The sequence below is a fragment of the Cervus canadensis genome, chromosome 2 (assembly GCF_019320065.1).
Source record: "Cervus canadensis isolate Bull #8, Minnesota chromosome 2, ASM1932006v1, whole genome shotgun sequence".
Classification (NCBI taxonomy): Eukaryota; Metazoa; Chordata; class Mammalia; order Artiodactyla; family Cervidae; genus Cervus; species Cervus canadensis.
Window position 1 is genome coordinate 29,665,286 of NC_057387.1, and position 22,307 is coordinate 29,687,592.

The 22,307-nt window shown below is 46.0% G+C and overlaps 1 long non-coding RNA gene across 1 annotated transcript; it reads left to right on the forward strand.

The window, feature by feature from the left end:
* Positions 1 to 18: 18 nt before the first annotated feature.
* On the forward strand, positions 19 to 21,436 carry LOC122436533. Its single transcript, XR_006268036.1, has 4 exons — positions 19 to 31; positions 819 to 823; positions 16,126 to 16,133; positions 21,131 to 21,436. It is a non-coding gene; the product is annotated as an uncharacterized LOC122436533 (long non-coding RNA).
* The last annotated feature ends 871 nt before the right edge of the window (positions 21,437 to 22,307 follow it).

Below are 22,307 nucleotides of genomic sequence, written 5' to 3' on the forward strand. Positions count from 1 at the left end.
TGGAGTGAGCCACAGAGGACTTGGTCCTCTGGTTCTTGGTCCTCTGGTCCTTGGTTCCTCGGGTTCTCCCTCGGTTCTTGCGCTTCTGTGAAATGGGTAGAATCTCTGCCGCGGGGAGTTGCGGGAGAATCTTGATTCCCTTTCCCGCCAACGCGGGCGCCACCAGCAGCCGACCTCAGGTAGGGGCTTCTTTCGTCTACGACCCGCTGCCCCTGGTACACACACACAGCGTTTAGACGTGGGTTCCCCCGCAAACCCCCACACCCCGTTTAGACCCAGATCCCGCCTGCCGGCCGGCGATGACCAAAGCCAAGAAGCACACCAGCGGGCCGGACGCGAACCCCTAGCTCTGTGCTGCCCGGGTTCAGCGCAGCTCAGTCTCTCCCAGCTCTCCCGAAACTTCGGTCCCCCACCCCTTCGGGCGGAGCTGCGAGAACGAGAGAATCAGAAACAGCTGGGCGGCTTTCCCGAACCAGAGGCCAGGGTGGGGGTCCTGCTGAGAGAGTGGGAGCCCCGGAGCCATTTCTCTCCTTCGCCTTTCCACCCTTCCTCCTCCCCACTGCTCCCCTCCTTCCTCCCCCCGCCCCGCCCCCCGCCAGCCCCCCAGCAGCCTGGAGGCGTGGTAAATTGTGAAGGGTTTGGGGGGCTGGCAGCTGTAGAAACTGACCCCCTTCTTCCCTCCTCACTTCTTAGGTCGGCAGGTAGAGCTTCTGGAGACAGGGTGGCCCTTACTGAGACCTAAAAATTCTTTTTGAAAAACCCTGGATCTTCCCGACTTCCAGAGTACACCTGGGGTCTGGCCCCAGCGGCTTCTCCAGCCTCAGTTTCTCCTGCCTAGCCCCTCTTTCCCAGGTGTCTTTCATGCCTCTCCCCGTGATTTATCTAAACTATAAAGCCCTGGTGTAAACAACGCGCTGGAAACTGCCCAGCCCCTTCAACCCCAAACTCATTGTCAGTTCTTGGTTGGGGGGGAAGGGGGGTCGATGTTAGAGACTCCGGAGTGTGAGCCGACAGGGCGCAGCTGGCTGCAGAGAGGCTGCAGGCGTCCCAGAGGCAGACATGCGGGAGAAGGGCTCAGGGAGACCTTTATCCCCTCTCCCCATCTCTCACCCCTTCACCTCACTTTCTGTGGCAGGGGGCGGAGTGAGTTCATTAATTCAACAAATATTTATTCCCTACCATGTGCCAGACTGTGCTAGGCACATCAGTGAAACAAAGCAAAATGGACAACGTCTGCCTGTATGGAGTTTCACTTATACTGGAAGAAGATCGACAATAACCAGTAAACATCATAAGTAAAACATATGGCATGTTAGAAAGTGATAAGTAGAGGGGGAAACAAGAGTTGTTCAGGGTAGGCCCCATTAAGGGGACATTCAAAGCCTCATGCAACAGAGAAGGTGCCCACCCTTGGGGGAGGTAGGAAATGGGGGCTGGACAGGAATTGGATGGGAGTGAGCGAGGGGTGAATACAGAGACCATGTTAGCATGCTAGCCACATTCTTCCCTGCCAACGGGACCCTTCCCCTCTCTTCTCTCTCTGTCTGGGAAGCTCCAGTCCATCCTTCTGTTTCCCCGAAAAGCAGCCAACTCTATACTGAGCTTCCCTGAGAGGGGCAGGTGAAAGAGGAGTAGGCCCAGGCTCTTTCCTGTCCAGACCCCTTTCCTTCCACCGTTCTTTCACCTCCTCCCAGCCCAGCCCCACCCTGATGCTGGGCAGCAGTCTGCAAGCTCTGCGAGCTCTGGCAGCCTCTCCTAGACTCCCCTGTGTGCGGAGGCCTGGGTGTGACTCTGGCCTTGTGTTTATTTCTACATATGGGCCTGAGGTTGTGGGGTGGGGAACTGGAGATGACCACATCAGCCCTAACCTTGGGTGGACTCGCCCACATGGGCCCCAAATTCACTTACGAGGCCCCTTCTTTGGCTTCAGCTGTCTTCATAGTCAAGTGGGACCGTGTCTTGGCACAACATAGATGCTCAACTATTAAAGCATATTGCTGAACTGAGGGGGGCCCCAGAAACATCAGCAGCTCCAAGAGGGAGGGAAGTGGGTGAGGGGACAAGACTTTTCCCCAATGCTTACAGGCTACCTCTGCCCTAGAGTGGACAACCAGGATGGGGCTTCGCTCCTTCTTGTCCCCCCTCCCCTCTGAGCCCCTAACTCCCCAGGAGGAACCCCAGGCTGCAGGAGCCAGCTGACTGCAAGAGCTGCACTCAGCCACTTAACTAGAGAACAAATACGGAGTCAGAGAAGAGGTTTTCTGGGATCTGCCACTTTGCAGTTCAAATCTCAAAATAAACTTCCAGTCTCAAGGTCCTAGACTCTACTGGAGAGCTCAGCTCCTCACGCAAGGGCCTGTTGTGGGGCTTCCAGGCAGAGGGTCAAGGCCAGAGGCTCAGGCTAGCGCCTGACCTGCTTCTCCCTCCCACCCCCATCCCTACTCCGCCAAACTGGGAGCCAGGGGAGGAGTCACCGGCTTGAGAGTCAAGTTCTGCTCTGCAGGGTCCTGCTTGGAGTCAGGTCACTCACTGAGGTCCTGCTGTGCCCAGCCTGGCCAGGGCCTCCTAAATGACACTGAAGGAGTGAAAGGGTCTTACCCCCAGGGTATTTTCATGCAAACACAATAAAGTCATCTGAGGCCTTGGATGCTGGGCTTTCACTGCTGACCTCCCCTTCCCCCAGGCCTCTAGATTCCCTGGGGCCTCCTACCGGCCTGGTTCCACCAGACTGGCAGAGCCAAACTTTCCTCCTCCATCAAGGTGCACCAGAGCCTCCTGCCCTCTCTACAGGGAGTGCCCCATAGAAGAGGGTCTCCCTCACCCCTGGACCTTACCCCCTGCTCCACTTCCCTCAGGGGGCCACTCAGAGCTAAGTGAGTAGCCACTATTCTCAGCTGTGTGTGGCTGAATGATTTTAAATTTTGACTGGCCCTTGGATGGGAGAGGAGATGAGCTAAGGGGAGCTAGGGTGTGAGTAAACAGCTCTTTCTCCACCCAGGCCTGCCCCCCTTAAAGGCCCCCCTTCCCTGGGCCCCTTTGGCGATGACCTTCTCTCTTTCCCTGTGGGTGGGAGGTGGTGTGGATGGTAATGAGCAGAGAGAAAGGCCGAGAAGGGGTTGGGGGGAGGTTTGGATAGGAGTCAAGGAATTCCTGAGCCTGCTGCTTGCACAAGGGGCCCTGAGACGCCTTTCCTGAGATTTCTTTGCAAACCTAGGCAAATCTCATTTGAAATGGGGCCAGGTTCACCCAGGCCCCTGGTGCACCCCCCCACACACTCCCATTTCTTTCTCTCCGCCACCCCAGGCAGGTGTCTGGGGAAGAGTGGGGAGCTTGGGAAGAACCCAGGGGCTATTAAGGGGTGTGGGGTGGGGATCTATGCTTTGTACACAGCCTGACCCGGCCTCTCCTTGGTATTTATGAGCTCCCAGGCGAGGCATGGAACATGTCTCAAAGAGGCCAGGCCAAGAGGGCTTTGGAGGAAGGAGCATCCAGCCCCAAACCAGGGAAGGGGGCTTGGTGGGACAGGGCTAGAGACCCTCTTCTTCCCAGCCAGTGATCAAACAGGGGAGTAGACAGCTCCTCTAGGGGGCCTGGAGAAAGGCAAAGAGAGAGCTAAGGGAGAAGGGGGAAGAGGAGGCCTGGGGAGGCGGAGCCGGGGCAGGCCATGGGGGGCGGCTGGAGCCTTTTAGCACTTTGGCTGTAATCAGACTGGAGCCAGGCGGTGGGCGGGCTGACGGCCATCCTGGGCGGGTGGCCCAGGTTCTGTGTGAGGCCACTGGGTGTGCTGCTGGGATCCTGGGTGGTCACTGACCAGCCTAACCCCAAGGGAGGGTGGTCCCACATCGCCTCCCGCCCCCATCTCCCTGGATCAGATAGGCTACACTGAGCTCTCTTTCTCACCCAACCACCTGTTCTGGGCCCCAGAACAATCTGGAAGTGAGATTTGCTTCCAGTAGAACAATTTGCAGAGCCCGCTCTCTGCCTCCCTCCCACTCTGCCTTCCTCGGTTCACTCTGCCTCTCTCTCCCAGCCTCTTTTCTGAGCCTCCATCTCTCTGGGTCTGTCTCTCTCTGGCTCATACTTCTGTCACTGTGTCTGTTCCTCTTGGTGTTTGTCTTCATTTGTCTGTGTGTCTATATCTAACAGTCTTCCCTCTTCTGCCGGAAGCTGTCTCCCTACCAATCTCTATCACTCATCTCTTCATATCTCTGTCTCTCCATCTTTCTAAGAATCTGTATAACTGTCTCTTTCTTAATCTTCTTTCACTTGCCTCATCTCTCTTACTATGTCTTTTCTGATTCTCTCTTTCGCTCTGTGTCTGCGTTCCTCTCTGTTTTTCTCGGTGTGTATCTTTATTTCTCTTTGTGTCTGTCTCTCTCTTGCCCTCTGCTTCGCACGTTCTTCTGCAGTCCCTCCAACATAGTCAATGCCAAGAGCACTGAAAGAAATCAGAGATTTCCCCGCCAGCTCAACAATATGCAAGACTCTGTAAGCCACTTGGCCACTCCGGGCCTCAGTTTCCTCACTGGTCAGTAGATATCTAGTTCCCCTGTCAGCCTTTATCTTTCTGCCTTTATCTCTGGTTTCTTGTAGCACGGCCCATCCTGTCTTCTGAGGGTTCTGCCTCTCTGCTATCTAAACTTCGCCCTGAAGTTAGGACTCCAGCCGCCTCAGATCCTGTCAGCCAGCAGGCCCCCAGAGGCCCCCAGCAGATCCCTCACTTCTTCACCCTCTTGAACATCAGGGTAGACAAGGCCCTTTCTGGGGCCATGTCTGGGATACAAACCAGATTAGCTCATCTCTCTAATCCTCTTTGTGCTGGGGCCTCTGCCAGGCAGGGACACCCACAGCGAAGAGCAAGAGTGTGTGTGTGTGTGTGTGTGTGTGTGTGTGTGTTCGTGTTCTTGCACACGCGCAGATTCTTGGAGAATGCAGAACCAAGGTTCTCCTACTTCTGTTACTCCCTCCTGCCTGAAAAGCCCAAATTAAGCCCTCATTGTATAAGAAACCTCATCTGGCTTGAACCAAATCAGGGTTTTCATAATCCCAGTCGGTTCCTCTTCTTCCCTGCCCCCATCTCTTTTTTCTTTTACAGCCTCTCTAGGGCTTGAGAAATAATTCCAGCCATCCCCTGTTCCTGAACAGCCCAGAACCCACCCCTTCTACACATACATATTCTTCTCCAGTCATTTTCTGAGAAGGGTCTTTCCATCCTTTCTGGGGAAGTCTGGGTGTCTGGGCAGGGAGCAGGGTGTATGGGGGAGGAGGGGAGGCAAGCAGGTAGTCCTTGGATTTCACACTTGAAGTCAGAGGCCTCCAGCCCCCTCTCTGAAATTTCATTTGGAGAGGTCTTTCTTGGCTGATAAGATCAAAGCATTCCCTCTGCCAAATCATTACCTTATTCTCGAGGCAATTATAGAACTTATTGTATCAATTAGTCTGGTCTCCAGCTGCAGCCGTTTATCTCTGTCTCTCGTGTGCGCTTGCCGAGGAAAGGGTCTGCCAGCCACGCGCAGCCAGCCTGGCCGGCGAGGGGAGGGCGGCCGGTAGGGCCGCGGCCCCGGGAGCTGTCCGGCTGCTTTCAGCGGGGATGGGGTAGGTGGAGAACCTAGCGGGTGCGCTTTGGAGGTTTGGAGATCCGGCCCGCTCCTCCTTGCGCGCCCAGCCGGTGCCGCAGGCGCGCTCTTTTCCGCGGGCGCCACACCTGCACGCCCGATGTGGCCCAGGAGGACGCGCCAACACAGCCCGGCGCGGAGATGAGAGCCATCAGGCCAGGCCAGGGCGCGGGCTCCGCGGAGGAAAATACTGAGCCGGAGCCAAGATGCAGCCCCTTCCTGACTCTCGGGTGGGTGACTCATTCTGGGAGCCGTGCGCCCCGCAGTGGCGTCTTCTGGAAAGGCGTGGTGGCGTGAGTTTCGCCTCCGTGGAGACTCGTGCGTTTCAGACTGGAAGAAAACCTTAGGCGGGGCTGGGTGGCACGGAGAAGTGGGTGCCCCATGGGTGCGGGGAGCGTGGCCTGCTTTGCCTCGGCCTCGGCTGCAGCCTCTTCCTAAGGAAGAACCGTGCCCACACCTCGGTGCTGGGGTCAGGCGGGGGTCCATTAGAAAAGTGTTTCTTTGAAACCTTTTGAGTCTCAGCATCCCTTTACACTCTTCAAAATTATCCAGCACCCCAAAGAGTTTTTATTTATGTGAGTTCTATCTATGCGTATTAAAAATTAAAATGAACGCAAGAGCCAAATTGAAGGTGATCCCAGTGGCCAAGTGTTTCACTTGCGTCTCAGTTGCTAAAGAATCCGCCTGCAATGAGGGAGACCCGGTTTGGATCCCTGGATTCCCAGGACGATTCCCCTGGAGAAGGGAACGGCTATCCACTCCAGTATTATGGCCTGGAGAATTCCATGGACTGTATATGGTCCATGGACATGACTGAGCGACTTTCACCAGTGGCCAAAGCGGGATAATTTGAGCAACAGAATAGTTTTAGATTATATCCCAAAGTATAAAATAAATATGGATGAGTCCGTGCTGATATAAATAAATGACTGAATAAATAAATATATTGGGAGAAGAGACAGATCTCCCGCACAGAAGAATTCCAAATAATTCACTTTGCTTCCTTAAGGGAGGTGGTGTCCCTGGTGGCTAAGATGGTAAAGAATCTGCCTGCAATTCAGGAGACACAGGTTCCATCCCTGGGTTGGGAAGATCCCCTGGAGAATGAAATAGCAACACACTCCAGTATTCTTGCCTGGAGAATTCCATGGAGAGAGGAGCCTGGTGGGCTACAGTCCATGTGGTGGCAAAGACTGGGATAGGACTGAGCGACTAACACTTTCACTTTTTTCACTTTAAGGAGGTGAAGTATAACTCCCCATTCCTATGTGTGGGCTGCAGGTTGTGACTTCCTTCCAGAGTACAGAACAAAAAAAGAGGGGGTGTGGGGTTAGGGGACAGGGCGTGGAGGAGGGAGTAGCTTTACAGTGGAGAAACCCGAGGAACCTCAGTCAGGTACCAAGGTCGGCATCAACAGTGATAAGTTGTGTTGTGAGTTGTATCCTTGATACATGTGATGAAAATGACACCACCTCTGTGGTTTTCCTCCCCATAACCCACACTTTCTTGTTTATTTATTTATTTGGCATGTGGGATCTTTAGTTGCAGCATGTGGTGTGAGATCTAGTTCTCTGACCAGGGATGGAACCCGGGCCCCCTGCATTGGGAGCGCAGAGTTTTAGCCACTGGACCACCAGGGAAGTCCCCATACTTTCTAAGAAAAACATCAGACCAATTCCATCAGAGGGACATTCTACGACATACCTGACCAGTAAGTACTCCTCAGCTGTCAAGGTCATTCAGAAACAGGGAAAGTTTCCCAGACTTCCCTGGTGGTCTAGTGGTTAAGACCTCCAGCTTCCAATGCAGGGGGCAGGGAAGTTCCATCCTTTGAAGGGGAACTAAAATTCCACATGTCTCATGGCCAAAAAATGTAAACAAACAAACAAAAACCAAGGAACATCCAACAAACTGTCATGGCCAAGATGTACCTAAGAAGTCATGACAACAAAGTTTAATGTTGTATCCTGGTTGGGATCCTGGAAAAAATAAAGGACATTAGGGGAAAACTGAAGAAATTTTAATAAGGTATAAGGTATGGATTTTGAGTAAATAATAATAATGTGTTGATACTAGTTCATTAATTTTGACAAATGCATCACACATTTGTAATGTAAGATGTTAATAATAGGGGAATCTGAGTGTGAGGTATATGGGCACTCTGTACTATCTTTGTAATTTTTCTACAACTATAAAACTTCTAAAAATAAAGTTTATTTTAAATGATTGCAATATTTATATATTTTAATTAATTTAAAATTAATAATAAACCCAATACTTGCTAATATTAATGTCATGTTTTTATGAAAAATAACTATTGGGTTGGCCAAAAATTTCATTTGGGATTTTCCATAAGATGTTACGGAAAAACCCGAATGAACTTTGGGGCCAACCCAATATAATTTTCAAAACAAAAACAGTTAGAAGAATGGTATTATGTAACATTTCTGCAACTGTCTTTAAGATCTGGCTTAATAGCAGGATTCTCATATTTGCTTCTACATTCAAGCAGTTGTGATATTGCATGTCTTATAGCCTCTGGAAAACTCCACTGTACACTCAAGAAAGAATGAGTGTGAGAAGGTCAAATAACATCTTAGTATTATTATGAACCTCTTTGCCACCATAGTGATTTCATCCATTACTGTGATTCTAGATTCCCAATTAAAAATCCCTAGCTTTGAAACATCTCTGTTGAGTTCTCTGGTCACATTTGTCACTATACCCTTGTCTTCCCCTCACCCTCAATCATCTACCCTTTCGACCCTTCACAGTCCACATCAGCATGATCACATCATTCCTCTGGTCATTGTACCTGTGAAGTTAATGTGCAGAACACTGTGCTCCCATCCCATGGTGCAGAATCATTGAGTAGTGGGACAGTTGCCTCTCTCATTTTTCCTAGACAGCTAAGTGTCACAAACCCTAAAATACCAAATGCATAGTAAATGGTTGTTGGATGACTGTAGATTATTCCAGAATCAGAGCTCTTTCTTTCTGATGAAGTCTCCCTCTTGCCCCTGCATATCAGCCTGAGTTTCCACTGTGAATGATAACAGTCTGCGATTTAGTAAGTTTGATATCCACTTTGATTTCTCTCATTGCCATAGTCAGGCCAAAATACCCAATTGGACAAGGGATACACCTTGAGGGCAGATTCCTGACTTCAGAAATTAGGTTTGGGGCATTCAGTTTCAGTAGAGATGTTTCCATCCACAGAATGCTATGCAAACCACAAAGGCTGCCATCCTGTCACCCAAATAATGAGCATTGTTGGTCCACTAGACAAATAGTTTTTGGGCTTCAGTCTCCCAAATGACCCAGATACCACTGTCATTTTTTGAGTCATCTTGCATACTTTTGTGCTTCAGATTTTATTATGTGGTTTTCTTTCAATGTCTCTCCCATATGCTGTTCTGTTCCCAGAGCCTCTACCCTCTAGCAGTCCTTAGACCCTCTTCCCTGAGCTATCGGAGAAACCCCCACTGGATATGCTCAGGAGTTTCTGTGTCACCATTCAGGCAGTGGGAAACTAATGAAGGTTATTAATGATGGAGCAGTGTGATAAAGGCAGACATCTGGGGAGAAGAGTCTGACTGCAGGCTGAATTCAGTTATATTCTTACTGATTTTCTGCCTGCTAGATTTGGCCATTTTCTGGTAGAGAGGTGTTTGAAGTCTTCCGTAATGGTGGATCCATCTCCATCTATTTCTCTTTGCAGTTCTATCCATTTTTCCTGCATGCATATTTCCCTTTCCTCTGTTCAGTTAGGCTTCAAAAAACACCAATAGTTTAGGCTCAAGTGAAACAGTTTCTCCCCAGGGCAGGTGTTGTTAAAAATGCTCTGAGGGGTGTAGACCAGATGGTAAAGTAGGAAGACCCTAAGCTCACCTCTTCCTCTGGGCATACCAAAATTAAAACTATTTACAGAACAACCGTTGATGAGAACGACCTGAAGACTGGCAAAAAAAATCTTCTGCAACTAAAGGTATAAAGAGGGAACCACAACCAGGTGGGTAAAAGGGGCAGAGACACAGTATAGTCAAGACCCACACCCCCAGGTTGGTGACCCACAAGTAGGAAGATAATCACAACTGCAGAGTTTCTCTCTAAGGAATGAGGGGTCCAAGCACAGTATCAGGCTCCTCAGCCTGGGGGTCCTCCACTGGGAAGATGAACCCCCTGGAACATTTGGCTTTGAATGTCAGTGGGGCTTGCTTTGGGGAGAGTCAGCGGGTAACAGAGAATTCTCTCTTAAAGAGCACACACAATGTCTCACACACTCTGAGACCAAGAGCAGAAGTGGTCATTTGGAAGAAGCCTGAGTTAGACACACTTGCTGGTCTTGGAGAGCTTCCTGCTGAGCCTCCCTCCTGGAGAGGCAGGAGGGAACTGGAGCTCACTCTGGGGACGCGGACACTGTGGCAGGTGTTTTGGGGAGCTCATTCTGTTACAAGGACACTGGAGTTGGCAAGCACCATTTTGGAATTCTCCTAGCTTATTAGTGCTGGGACCTGCCCCCACCCAGCAGCCCGTTGGCTCCAGACTTGGATGAAAAAGAAGTGAAAGTGTTAGCCACTCAGTCATGTCTGACTCTTTGTGACCCCATGGACTGTAGCCCACCAGGCTCCGCTGTCCATGGGATTCTCCAGGCAAGAATATTGGAGTAGGTTGCCATGCCCTCCTCCGGGCGATTTTCCCAACCCAGGAATCGAACCTGCGTCTCTTACATGTCCTGCATTGGCAGGCAGGTTCTTTACCACTAGTTTCACCTGGGAAGCCCAAATTTGATCCATATTTCACACTACATATAAAAATTCCAGTTTCATTGAGATATAATTGGCATATAGCATTGTATAAGTTTAAGGTGTACAGCATAATGATTTGACTTACATACATCATGAAATGATTACCACAGTAAGTTTAATGAGCATCCATCATCTCATACAGACACAAAATTAAAGAAATAGAGAAAAAAAATTTTTCCTAGTGATGAGACCTCTTAGTACTTACTCTGTAAACAACTTGCATATATAACATACCACAGTATTAATTTATTATGTTGTATATTACACCCCTAGTATTTATTGGAAGTTTGTACCTTTTTACCACCTGATCTAATTCCTTCCACCATCCCCATCTGGTAGCCACAAGTCTGATCTCTCTTTCTATGGATCTGTTTGTTTGCTTTTGAAGTACAGCTGACCTACAATACTGTATTAGCTCCTGGTGCACAACACAGTGATTCAGTATTTCTATGCATTGGAAAATGGTCACCATGGTGAGTCTAGTTAGCATCTGTCACCATATAAAGATATGGCATAATTACTGACTATATTCCCAACTGTATGTTTCATATCCACACTTGTTTATGTTGTAACTGAACGTTGATGCCTCTTAATCTCCCTCACCTATTTCTCCCCTTCCCCCATTCCTCTCCCCTCTGGCAACCACCCATTTGTTCTCTGTACCGGTGACTCTGTTTCAGTTTTCTCGTGTTTATTCATTAGTTTTGATTTTAGATTCCACATATAAGTGAGATCATACAGTATTTGGCTATTGTAACTAATGCTGCAACAAATACAGGGAATCATATGTCTTCGATTTCTTTTTCAGTTTCTCCCAACAATGTTTTGTCATTTTCAGTGTGTGAGTATTGCACATTTTTTGGTCAGATTTATCCTTAAGTATTTCATATTGTTGATGCTATTATAAATGGTACTATTTATTCATTACTATCTCCATTGCTAGTATGAAGACAAATGATCTATTTTGTAATCTTGCTAAATTCACTGATTAGTTCTGGTAGCTTTTTAGGGAGTGGGATTGCACGTCATGTCGGATCTAAATTTCCTTACCAGGGATCAAACTCATACCCGCTTCAGTGGAAGCACAGAGTCTTAACCACTGGACCACCAGGAAAGTCCCTCTGGTAACTTTTAAAAAAAAAATAGAATTCATTAGATTTTCTACTTAGACAATTACGTTTTCTACAAATAAATACAGTTTTACTTCTTCCCTTCTAAGTTGAATGCATTTATGTCTTTTTCTTGCTTTACTGTACTGGCTAATTCCTCCAATATAATATTTGAATAGAAAAGTGGTAAACGGAGGCACTCTTGCCCTATTCCTAATCTTGAAAAAGTGAAAGTGAAAATGTTAGTCACTCAGTTGTGTCTGATTCTTTGCGACCACATGGACTATAGCCCACCAGGCTCCTCTGTCCATGGAATTCTCCAAGCAAGAATACTGGAGTGGGTAGCCTATTCCTTCTCCTGACCCAGGGATTGAACCCAGGTCTCCCTCATCACAGGCAGATTCTTTACCACCTGAGCCTAAAGGTCTAGACATATTCCTAATCTTGGGGAAAAGTATTTAGTCTTTTATGATTAAATTTGATGTAAGTTGTAGGTTTTTTCTTGGATGTCCACTATTAGATTAAGGAAGTTCCCTTCTATTTCTAGTTTGCTGAGTTTTTATCTCAAATGGGTGTTGGGTTTTGTTAGATGCTTTTTTCTGAATCTATTTTTCACTAAAAATCTGCATTTATTTTCCTCAAAACCAAATGCTTTGACATGATTACATTTAAAGAGTAACCAATTGCATGAGACATTGGATTTATTTATTTATAATTATCAATACAACAGATACATTTCAAAAATCTGTTTTTTTCATTGAGAGTAAACTGTATTAAACTTACGTTTCCAGAAGATACATTCAATAAATATATTCAGCAACAAACTTGGGCTCATAAGCCTTTGAAAATTTTAAGTAATCTTCAATGATGTTGATCAGGAAATTCTTTCATTGGTGGAATCAGTTATCACCAGAATTGTACCACCTGGGAATATTGACATTGATCATATAGTTTTTATTTTTTGAACTGTTAATATGGTGAATTACATTGTTTGGTTTTCAAATGTTAAACCAATCTTACATTTCTGAGATACACCTCATTATGGTTGTTTGGTTATTATGTATTATATTTTTATACACTATTAGATTTGATTTGATAAAATTTTATTAAGTTTTTTTTGAATGTTTGTTCATGACGGAAGTTGGTTTGTAGCTTTCTTTGTCATGTTATTGCTTGGTCTCGTAGAATGAGTTGGAAAGTGGTTTATCTCATCAATATTTTGGAGAAATTTCTGTACAATTAGTATTTTGTCTCTTTAAATGTTTGTAGGATTCATAAATGAAACTATCTGGGCCTTGAGTTTCTTTTGAAGAAAAGCTTTAAACTAAGAAATCAGTTTCATTCATAGGTGTGGAGCTGTTCAGGTTACCTATTTCTTCTTTACGTAATTTGTGTCTAATTTGTGTCTTTCAAGAAATTTGGTCATTTCATATGTTATTAAATTTATTGATATAAAATTTGTAATATTCCTTATTCTCCTTTTAAAATCTGTGCAGTCTGTAATGATGGCATCTCTCTTTCCTGACGTTAGCCATTTGTGTCTTTTCTGTTTTATTCCTAATTACTCTGGTTAGAGTTTTGTCAATTTATTGATCTTAAAGAACCAGCTTTTGGTTTCATTGATTTTTCTCTATTGTTTTTGTTTTCCATTTCATTGATTTCTGTGATTCCTTTTCCTCTGCTTATGTATTTCTACTTAACTGACTTGAATCCTTTTTTAAAATGTAGACATTTAATATTATAAATTTCTCTCTACATACTGCCTTATCTGTATCCCACAAGAATTGATATGTTGTGTTTTCATTCTCATTTATGTACAAATATTTTCTAATTTTCTCGGATTTCCTTATTGACCTATGGGTTATTTAGAATTGTGTTATCTTCCAAATATTTGGGGATTCTCCAGAGATCTTTCTGTTATTATTATTATTATTTTTGCCATGCTGCCTGGCACGTGGGATCTCAGTTCCCCAACCAGGGACTGAACCCAGACACGGCAGTGAAATCCCAGAATCCTAACCATTAGTTCACCAAGGAACTCCCTCTGTTATTAACTTCTAATTTAATTCCATCATAGTCAGAAAATATGCTCTGTGTGATTTAAATTCTTTTAAACGCATTGAGACATTTTAATGGTCTATCATAATATATGTTCTGTGTGCACTAAAAGTAAAACATGGATTGTGCTCCATTTGGTTGGAGACTTCTGTAACAATTTACCTTATTTTTGTCTGTGTATAAAGCGGATTTCTTGTAGGCAGCATATATTTGGGTCTTGCTTTTTTATAGGCAATCTCTTCCTTTAATTAGATTGTTTAGATCATTTCCATTTCATGTGGTTGTTGAGATGGTTGGTTTTCAATCAACAATCTTACTATTTGTCTATCATCTCTTCTTCTCTCTCCTCTCCCCTTTTTCTTTTTGGGCTATTTTTTATAATTACCTTTTTTCCCGCTGATGACAAGTTATTATAATCTGTTGGCAGCACAGAGAAAGATATTAATGAGACCAGAACTATGTCTACATAGAAGTGGGCAGTGATGTGTAGCCCTTTTGTGGGGAACTGTGTATTCTTCCTCATCATCATCGTCATGTTTTAGTCTCTTTATTCCTTGCTTGTGCTGCTCAGTCTCCTTTATATGATGAGTGATCTCATCTTCACGGTGTTCTTCACGGCCGTCAGTTGTCCTTTAGTCTTGGTTTGGATTTATCCTTCCTCTTCAGCCTGTTCTCCCTTTCCAAAGGCCCAAAGTTCTGGATGACATCCTCGGTGGGGTGGAAATTTTCTGATCCCCTGGGACTGAGACCATTGGTAATGGAAGTCTAGGGCTTGCATGGTTCTGATGTCCCACATGCCGAGCAGCATCTGTGCCCGTACCTCCATGACTGATCTTGTCAGCGCAGTGTCTCTCCAGTTGCTATGATTCCATTTTTATCTCGTTCATCTTGTTTTGCTTCTTAGAGATTGCTTTAACTTATCACGTACTTCCTCCATGTATCGTACTGATTCACACATCATATAAAGCAATCTTAGAGATTGCTTTAACTTATCACGTACTTCCTCCATGTATCGTACTGATTCACACATCATATAAGAATCCTACTTTCTCCTCTCAGTCTTTGTGCTATTGCTGTTATACATTTTACTTCTGCATGTTTTACAAACCCTACAATGCATTGTTATAAATTTTAAAGAGATTTAAAGAATAAGAAGAAGAATATTTCAAATTTACCCACATAGTTACCATTTCTAGTGCTCTTCATTCCCTTTTGCCTTGTATAGCTAAAGGAATTTGTATTTCTGTATTGCAGATTTGCTGGTGATGAGTTCTTTCAGATTGTGCATATTTGAGAAAAGTCTCTTATTTTGCCTTTGTTTTGAAAGGTATTTTTTTTTTAACCAGGTATAGAATTCTAGGTTGACAGTTTTTTCCTCAGTACTCTAAAGCTATCACTCCACTGTCTTCAGGATTGTATTGTTATCAAAGAGAATTCTGCTGTAATTCTTATCCTTGTTCATCTGCATAGAATATGGTCTTTTCCTTCTCCTTGTTTTGAAGATTTTTTCTTTGTTTTAAACAATTTGATATGATGTTCTTGTGTGTAGTTTCCTTCATGTATCCTGTGCTTGGGGTTTCTCATTTTTACCATATTTGAAAAAAATTGGCTATTATTTGTTAAAATATTTTCCTTCAGGGACTTCAATTACATTTATATTATGTAACTTTAATTTGTACCAAAACACATTAATGTTCTGTTCATTGTTAAAAATCTTTTTTTATGTTTTATGTTTCATTATTAATTTTTTATTGCTATTTTTTCCAAGTATTTCTTCCATAGTGTGTAATCTGCTATTACTACCATCTAGTGTTTTTTTTTTTTTTCATCTTAGATAGTGTGGTTTTCATTTCTAGAAGTTTGAGGTAGGCCTTTTCTTTATCTTTCATGTCTCAAATTAACAAACTCAATCTTTCCTCTGTCTTCTTAAACATAAGGAATACAGTAATAATAGCTGTTTCATATGATAAGTGTGTTCACTCAGTTGTGTCTGACTCTTTGCAACCCCATGGACTTTGGTTTGCAGCAGGCTGCGAAGCCAGCCTGCTGGGTTTCTCTGTCCATGAGATTATCCAGGCAAGAATATTGGATTGGGTTGTCATTCCCTTCTCCAGGGGACCTTCCCGACCCAGAGACTGAACCCATGTCTCCTGCATCTCCTGCACTGGCAGGCAGATTCTGTATCACTGAGCCACCATGGAAGCCCAGATTTTTTTGGCTGCATCTTGCAGCATGCGGGATCTTAGTTCCCTGACCAGGGACTGAAACTGTGCCCTTTGCTGTGGAAGCTCAGAGTCCAAATCACAGGACTACCAGGGCTACCATCATGTCATTTTTGATTAATTTCCAGTTGATTGTTTTTTCTCTTAGTTATGGTCCGAATTTTTATGTTTCTTTGTGTGCCTGGTAATTTTTGATTAGATGCTTTTTTATTGTGATTTTAGCTTTTTGGGTGCAGGTATTTTTGCTTTCCTATACAAATTCTTGAGCTTTGTTCTGGGACATAGTTGTTTAGAAATAGTTTACCCTTTTGAGTCTTTCTTGTAAATTTTTAAGGCAGGAGCAGAACAACATTTAGTCTAGGGCTAATTTTGGCCCACTATAGAGACGAAAACCTTCTAATTGAATACTCTATCTCGTGTTTCATGAATTATGAGATTTGTCATTCTGGTTAGTGAGAACAAAAACTACTCACAGTCTCTTCAGAGCTCTGAGTATTGTTCTCTCTGATCCTTTGGGTGGTTCTCTCATTGGCTTTTGGTCCTTTCCTCACATCCATATATTGATTAGTACTCAGTTGAAGATCCAGAGAAAGCCTTTGAAGATCTCTGGACATCCCTCTCATTGCAGCTGTCTTATCTTCTCTCCCAGCGATCAGCTTCATCTCCTCTACTTAGGGAGATTGCCAGGCATACCTTGATCCCCTTTTCACTGCTCAGTCAATCAGAGGACTCACTTCATTTGTTTTCCATCTCTATTCTTTGTCGCCTGATAGCCAATCTCTTGAAAATTATTGTTTGATATGTTTTGCCCAGTGTTTAGTTGTTTTAGATGGAAAATAATTAATAGTTGCTATTATTCCATCTTGGTCAGAAGCAGAATTCTCTAAAAATTTAAAAAACAAATTTTGTTTCCATACTCTAATTATATCTTCATATTTATGATGTATTTTTAGTTGTATATACTGCATTATTGAATATTTTCCTGACAAAAGGGAAATTTTGTTTTGACTAGCATTGATGAGATACTAATTGCCCATCTATAATTTTACATATCCAATAACTGGAGGAATTTTCTAGAGACCAACTCTGACTTCATACATTTAAAACATTGTCCTCCATTTCAGATTTTACTTTTAGAGTCAGGTGCTATAAGATATGGGCTTTCCTGGTGGCACAGACGGGAAAGAATCTGCCGACAACGTGGGAGACCCACAGCAATATAACCTTTGATGCTCCTCCTTCATGTCATTATGCCTGCAAGGTGAGGAAGCACAGTGATAAGACCACTCCTGGAAGCCATTCCTGCACTGGGATAACTAGCAAAAACTCAACCATACATGAAAGTGACTGCAAACCACATAAATATATTTTACTCAAACATAACCCGTTATTCAACTTACCTTTAGCTGAATTCCCAAAATGCTTTGATCACCACTCCAAGATTACCCAATATACAGGAAAGTGTGATATAGATGCCAGAGTAAAAAGAGACAGCAGTCTTAACTGACTACAATTAAAATATCTTACTTTAGCAAATTTTATAAAAACATTTGACCATATGAACACATTGCTTGGGCTCTCTAGGTCTGGAGGGGGCTGTACCAATGATAGTCCTTGAAGCTTAACTTCATGGTAAATCTGCCTCTGCTCAAGATGCTGCTTCAGTTCAGGCTCCCTGTGGCTGACCAAAGTGAAGCGAAGTCGCTCAGTTGTGTCTGACTCTTTTCGACCCCATAGACTGTAACCTACCAGGCTCCTCCATCCAACGGATTTTCTGGGCAAGAGTACTGGAGTGGGTTGCCATTTCCTTCTCCAGAGTATCTTTCTGACTCAGAGATCCAACCTGGGTCTCCTGCACTGTAGGCAGATGCTTTACCGTCTGAGTCACCAGGGAAATCCCAGAGTCGAAATTCTTTCCCTTGGCAGATCTTGCCTTTTCCTGAACTCATTTACTTTTCCAGATCCGCACTTCTACTCCAGAGTTCCCACCATGCAGGCTGGCAACTTGGTGCATTGCGTATGTTGTTCTCATTACCTGGGATACTCTTCACTGACTTCTCCTGGGAGCAGCTACCCCTCCTTCAAGACCAGGACAAGTGTCATTTCCTCTATGAGTCCATTCCTGACTCCCCTGGGGATTAATTGTGTCAATACAGCCTATCGTATTTTTATTTTATTTATTTTTCAAGCTTTATTCTTTGAGCAAAGAATGGAGAGTTGTGAGCTAGTGCTCCTGGGTACAAGATCTTCCTGAAAGGCCCTCAGCAGGGCTGATTTATAAGGATCTTGTCAGGAGAGAGGGGAGAGTTCTCGCAAGTCTGGTGCAGCTGGGCTCTCCCAGAACCCACTGGAGATCTCGCAGTGCCGGGGTGCACGTCTCTGCACGTGGCCTCCTGCCGCCATCTTGCATCATGGTGTATGTGTGGTGGGAGGCGTCCCTGCACCTGGGCCACGGAGCTGAAGTGTTGAGCAGAGCATTTCACAAGAGTGCAGGTCTGAAGTGCCAGCCAGTGGCAGGGTCAGCACTCTAGGAGCAAGTGAAACCAGCGTCAGGACTTCCTGAAGTTCAGATTCTTTATTTCTCATACAGAAGAAATTCGGCAAGAGGCGAAGTGAGAGGTAAGACATAGATTTACTGAGAGACACACTCCGTAGAAGAGCGTGTGCTATCTCAGAAGGTGAGAGGCCCCGCGAGATACACATTCCATGGAATGTGGTCCCTCTGGAAAGACTTGAGAGCGGCTTCCTATTTTTATCATAGTCCGCATGATACCATGTTTTACTGTCTCTCCCACCATCATTTTAAACCCCTAAGGCCTTGTAAACGTCATTATTTCTCTATCCCAGTGCCTAAGTCAGTGAGTTCTACCTAGTAGGAGCTAGTGGTAGATGTTTGAACAAATGAAATCTCTTTGTTTTCCTCCCACAGAGTGCTGGCTCTTGCGCATTTGTTTGCCTTAATAAGGTTTATTTCCCCCCACCCATCCCCAGCATAAACTGTATAGAGGAGCAAGACATTTCTGAAGCATAATTAAATGGACAAATGAATATACAAATATGTATTGATAGAGTCATCCTGACCCCTGTGTAACAAATAGTTATGGATCACCTACTATTAGGAGGTATTATTAGTATTATTAGGAGGTAATTAGGAGTAGGAGATCACCTACTATTAGGAGCCACCTTGGTCACGCAGATTGTAAAGAGTCTGCCCACAATGCAGGAGACCCAGATTCCATCCCTGGGTGGGCACGATCCCCTGGAGAAGGGACTGGCAGCCCACTCCAGTATTTCTGCCTGGAGAATCCTGTGGACAGAGGAACCTGGTGGGCTACAGTCCATGGGGTCTCATGGAGTAACACATGACTGAGCAACTAACATGTGTATATGTACCATTAGGAGCTACATAATACTGGGAACTTTCCTTTCTGAGTGCTTTGTGTGTTGTGGGTCGCTAAGTTGTGTCCACCTCTTTTGCAACCCCATGGACTGTAACCTGCCAAGCTCCTCTGTCCATGGGATTTTCCAGGCAAGAATACTGGAGTGGGTTACCATTGCCTTCTCTAGGGGATCTTCCTTACCTAGGGATCAAACTCGCGTCGCCTGCATGGGCAAGCAGGTTCTTTACTACCGAGCCCTTTCGAGTGCTTTCTTATGCCTTAACTGTTTTGGAGTCTTAAAGAGTTTCTCAGTTAAGGCACACAGCAGCCCTAGGAGGCAATTTCTGTTGTTGGCTACCCTTCTAGGAATTTGGGCTTCCACGCCTAAGGCGGGGACTGGTGATTGAGCTGCAGGAGGCGGCAGGGCGCGCATGTGGGGAAGGGACACAACCCTGCCCACGCCAGCCAGTCGGAAGGGTCGCTTCCAGACCGCTGACCCCTCCTTTCCTAGGGAAGTGGGTGTGCGGCCAGACTTGGGTGCAGCGAGAATCTTAGCGTCTGAAACACCAGGGGGCGCTAGCGATTCAGCTTCCCGATGAAGAGCCAGGCTGCCCGTGGCAACCTCTCAGCTTGCCTTCTAGGCCCTTTCGCCGGTTGCTCAGTCGTGTCCAACTCTTTGTGACCCCATGGACTGTAGCCTACCAGGCTCCTCCGTCTATGGGATTTTCCAGGCAAGAGTACTGGAGTGGGTTGCCATTTCCTTCTCCAGAGGATCTCCCAGGGATCCAACCTGGGCCTCCCCGCATTGTAGGCAGACGCTTTACTGTCTGAGCCAGCAAGGAAATCCATACCCCAACGGTTGCAGATAATCTGCCTGCACTCACCATGCCCTACGTACTTTCGCGCTTTATCTCACTTAGTTGTCAGAAAACCTCAAAGGAAGTTTCTCATAGCTTCATTACAGTGATGCTGAAATAAAGGCTAGCAATGTTAATTCTTGCTCAAGGTTACACAGAGGATGGCAAATCCTTGTTCTGAACTTTTCCTGCTGCTCCTATCTTCCCATACCTAGGTCCTACATACCTATACATCTACTGCTATCAGTACAACCCTGTATCCCTCTGCCTTCTGTTTATTTAAATCCTGAACTTCCTTAGGCACTTGAGGCCCCACCACCCATTTGGGGAACTTGCTGCCTGGCAGTGCCCTGGGATGTCCCATGGGCAAGGCTTGTTCCCTCATCAGAGTGTAAATTCCAGCCTTTAGCATGAGGCTTCACAAAGAGTCAGTGCTTAATAAACATAGGCTGTGTCAGTGACAGGCAGGCACAGCAAATGTCCAGGGGATTTGTGTGTGTGTGTGTGTGTGTGTGTGTGTGTGTCTGTGCGCGTGCGCGTGTATCTCCTCAGTGTGGCTCAGGGTCTGCATAGAGCCAGCAACAACAAACACCCGTTAAAAATATGTGAATGAGGATTTAATAGTTTAACATTTCTACTTTGTTCTACCTCATGTTGGTACCCAGCTGGGACTGACAACTCCCAGAAGGTGAGGATGAGGAATGTGGGTGTGTGTGTTGGGGGGGAGGGGGCGGTATTTGAAGAAATGGAAGAGACACAGGGCAGGGAGCAGAGCTTTCCCATGCTGAGAATAAGGCTCACATAGAGAATGAGAGGGGGAGAGAGAGAGATGCCAAGATCTAAGTCAGAGCAGAAGGAAAATGAGCGCTGAATAGGAGCCTTGTGTGTGGCCCTGTGGTGCTGACTCACCAAGACTTGGGAGAGGAGAAAACACTGGGGATGAAGAAGGGGCCTGTGTGCTGTGGCCACCAGTCTGCCACCCCAAGGACACCCTGTCTGCCCTGAGGCCCTAATGGTCTTGAGAGGTTTTGATTTGGGTTAGGTGGGCTGGGGGTTGGGGGTGGCCACTATAAGAAGGGAGATGGGGCTCTCGGCCTTAGCGCCATCTTTTGAGAAACCTCTGTGCCATGAGAGCGAAGTGGAGGAAGAAGCGAATGCGCAGGCTGAAGCGCAAAAGAAGAAAGATGAGGCAGAGGTCCAAGTAAACTTGTACACCCATGGAAGCCACAGAAGCAGAAACAAGGGAAGCCAGAGGCCAGGGACGCTGGTACAAATTGTGGACTGCATGCCTACTATCTAGAACTTCTCAATGGATCTGGAACATCTATGGCCATTCTGATCGCCTTGACCACCTTTGAGAGACCTACCTTGCTCGTATCAAAGCCGTCCCTTTTGATCCTTTGCCCTGGACCTGTGATAACTATGGACTAGTTCTCTTCTCAGTTGTGGCTGAATGTAACGTGTACAATAAATCATCTCTTTTGCTGTCTTAGCTGAAGAAAAAAAAAAAAAAAGAAGGGAGATGGGGAAGTCTTTGGAGAATACAGAAGCCCCTTCCTGGGAGAGCTATGGGTCTGAGTTCAGGTGGGCAGGAGGAGCAGGGGAAGGAGGTGTCTGTCCCCAAATATTCAGCTGCAGTCTCCTCCACAGGCAGGTGTGGCAGGTCAGATTCATACGCCGGGAGAGCTAGATGCTCATGGCTTCAGTGGCTTCTTGGCCATACCGGAGGAAGAAGTCATGCCTTGTGAGTAAATGCTTCCCAGAGCGGATGCTACAGATGGAGGCATGGCCTGGGAGTAGAAGCTCCACGATCCTTCCCACTCCCAGCCTCACCTCGGCTGTCAAACCGGTTCACAGACATGAGGACAGGATTTTTGTGGCAACCAGGATGGCAGGTGGCCCTAGGCCAGCAGGCAGAGGGCAAGCCCGGGTGGACAGGATCACAGGTCAGACGTTGTAGAGAAACAGGCAAGAGGAGGAAAGAGTGTCTGAGGGAGCAGCCGAGGCTGGGCTAGGAATTCTGGTCCCAGGTCGGCTCAGGAAGGCGCAGGTGGCTGAAGCAGAAAGAGGGAGCCAGACTGACTCTTTAGAGCTAGGCTTATTCTCCCCATCTGCAGTGTAAGGGAGCTAGAGTCACGGGGCTCTAAGCTTCCTTCTCACTCTAACATCTGATGACTCCCTGTGTCACCCCTCTCTCTCCTCCCCACCAAAGCCCCCTCTCTTTCAGTGTCCTGTTCCTAGCTCAAAGTCTCAAAAGA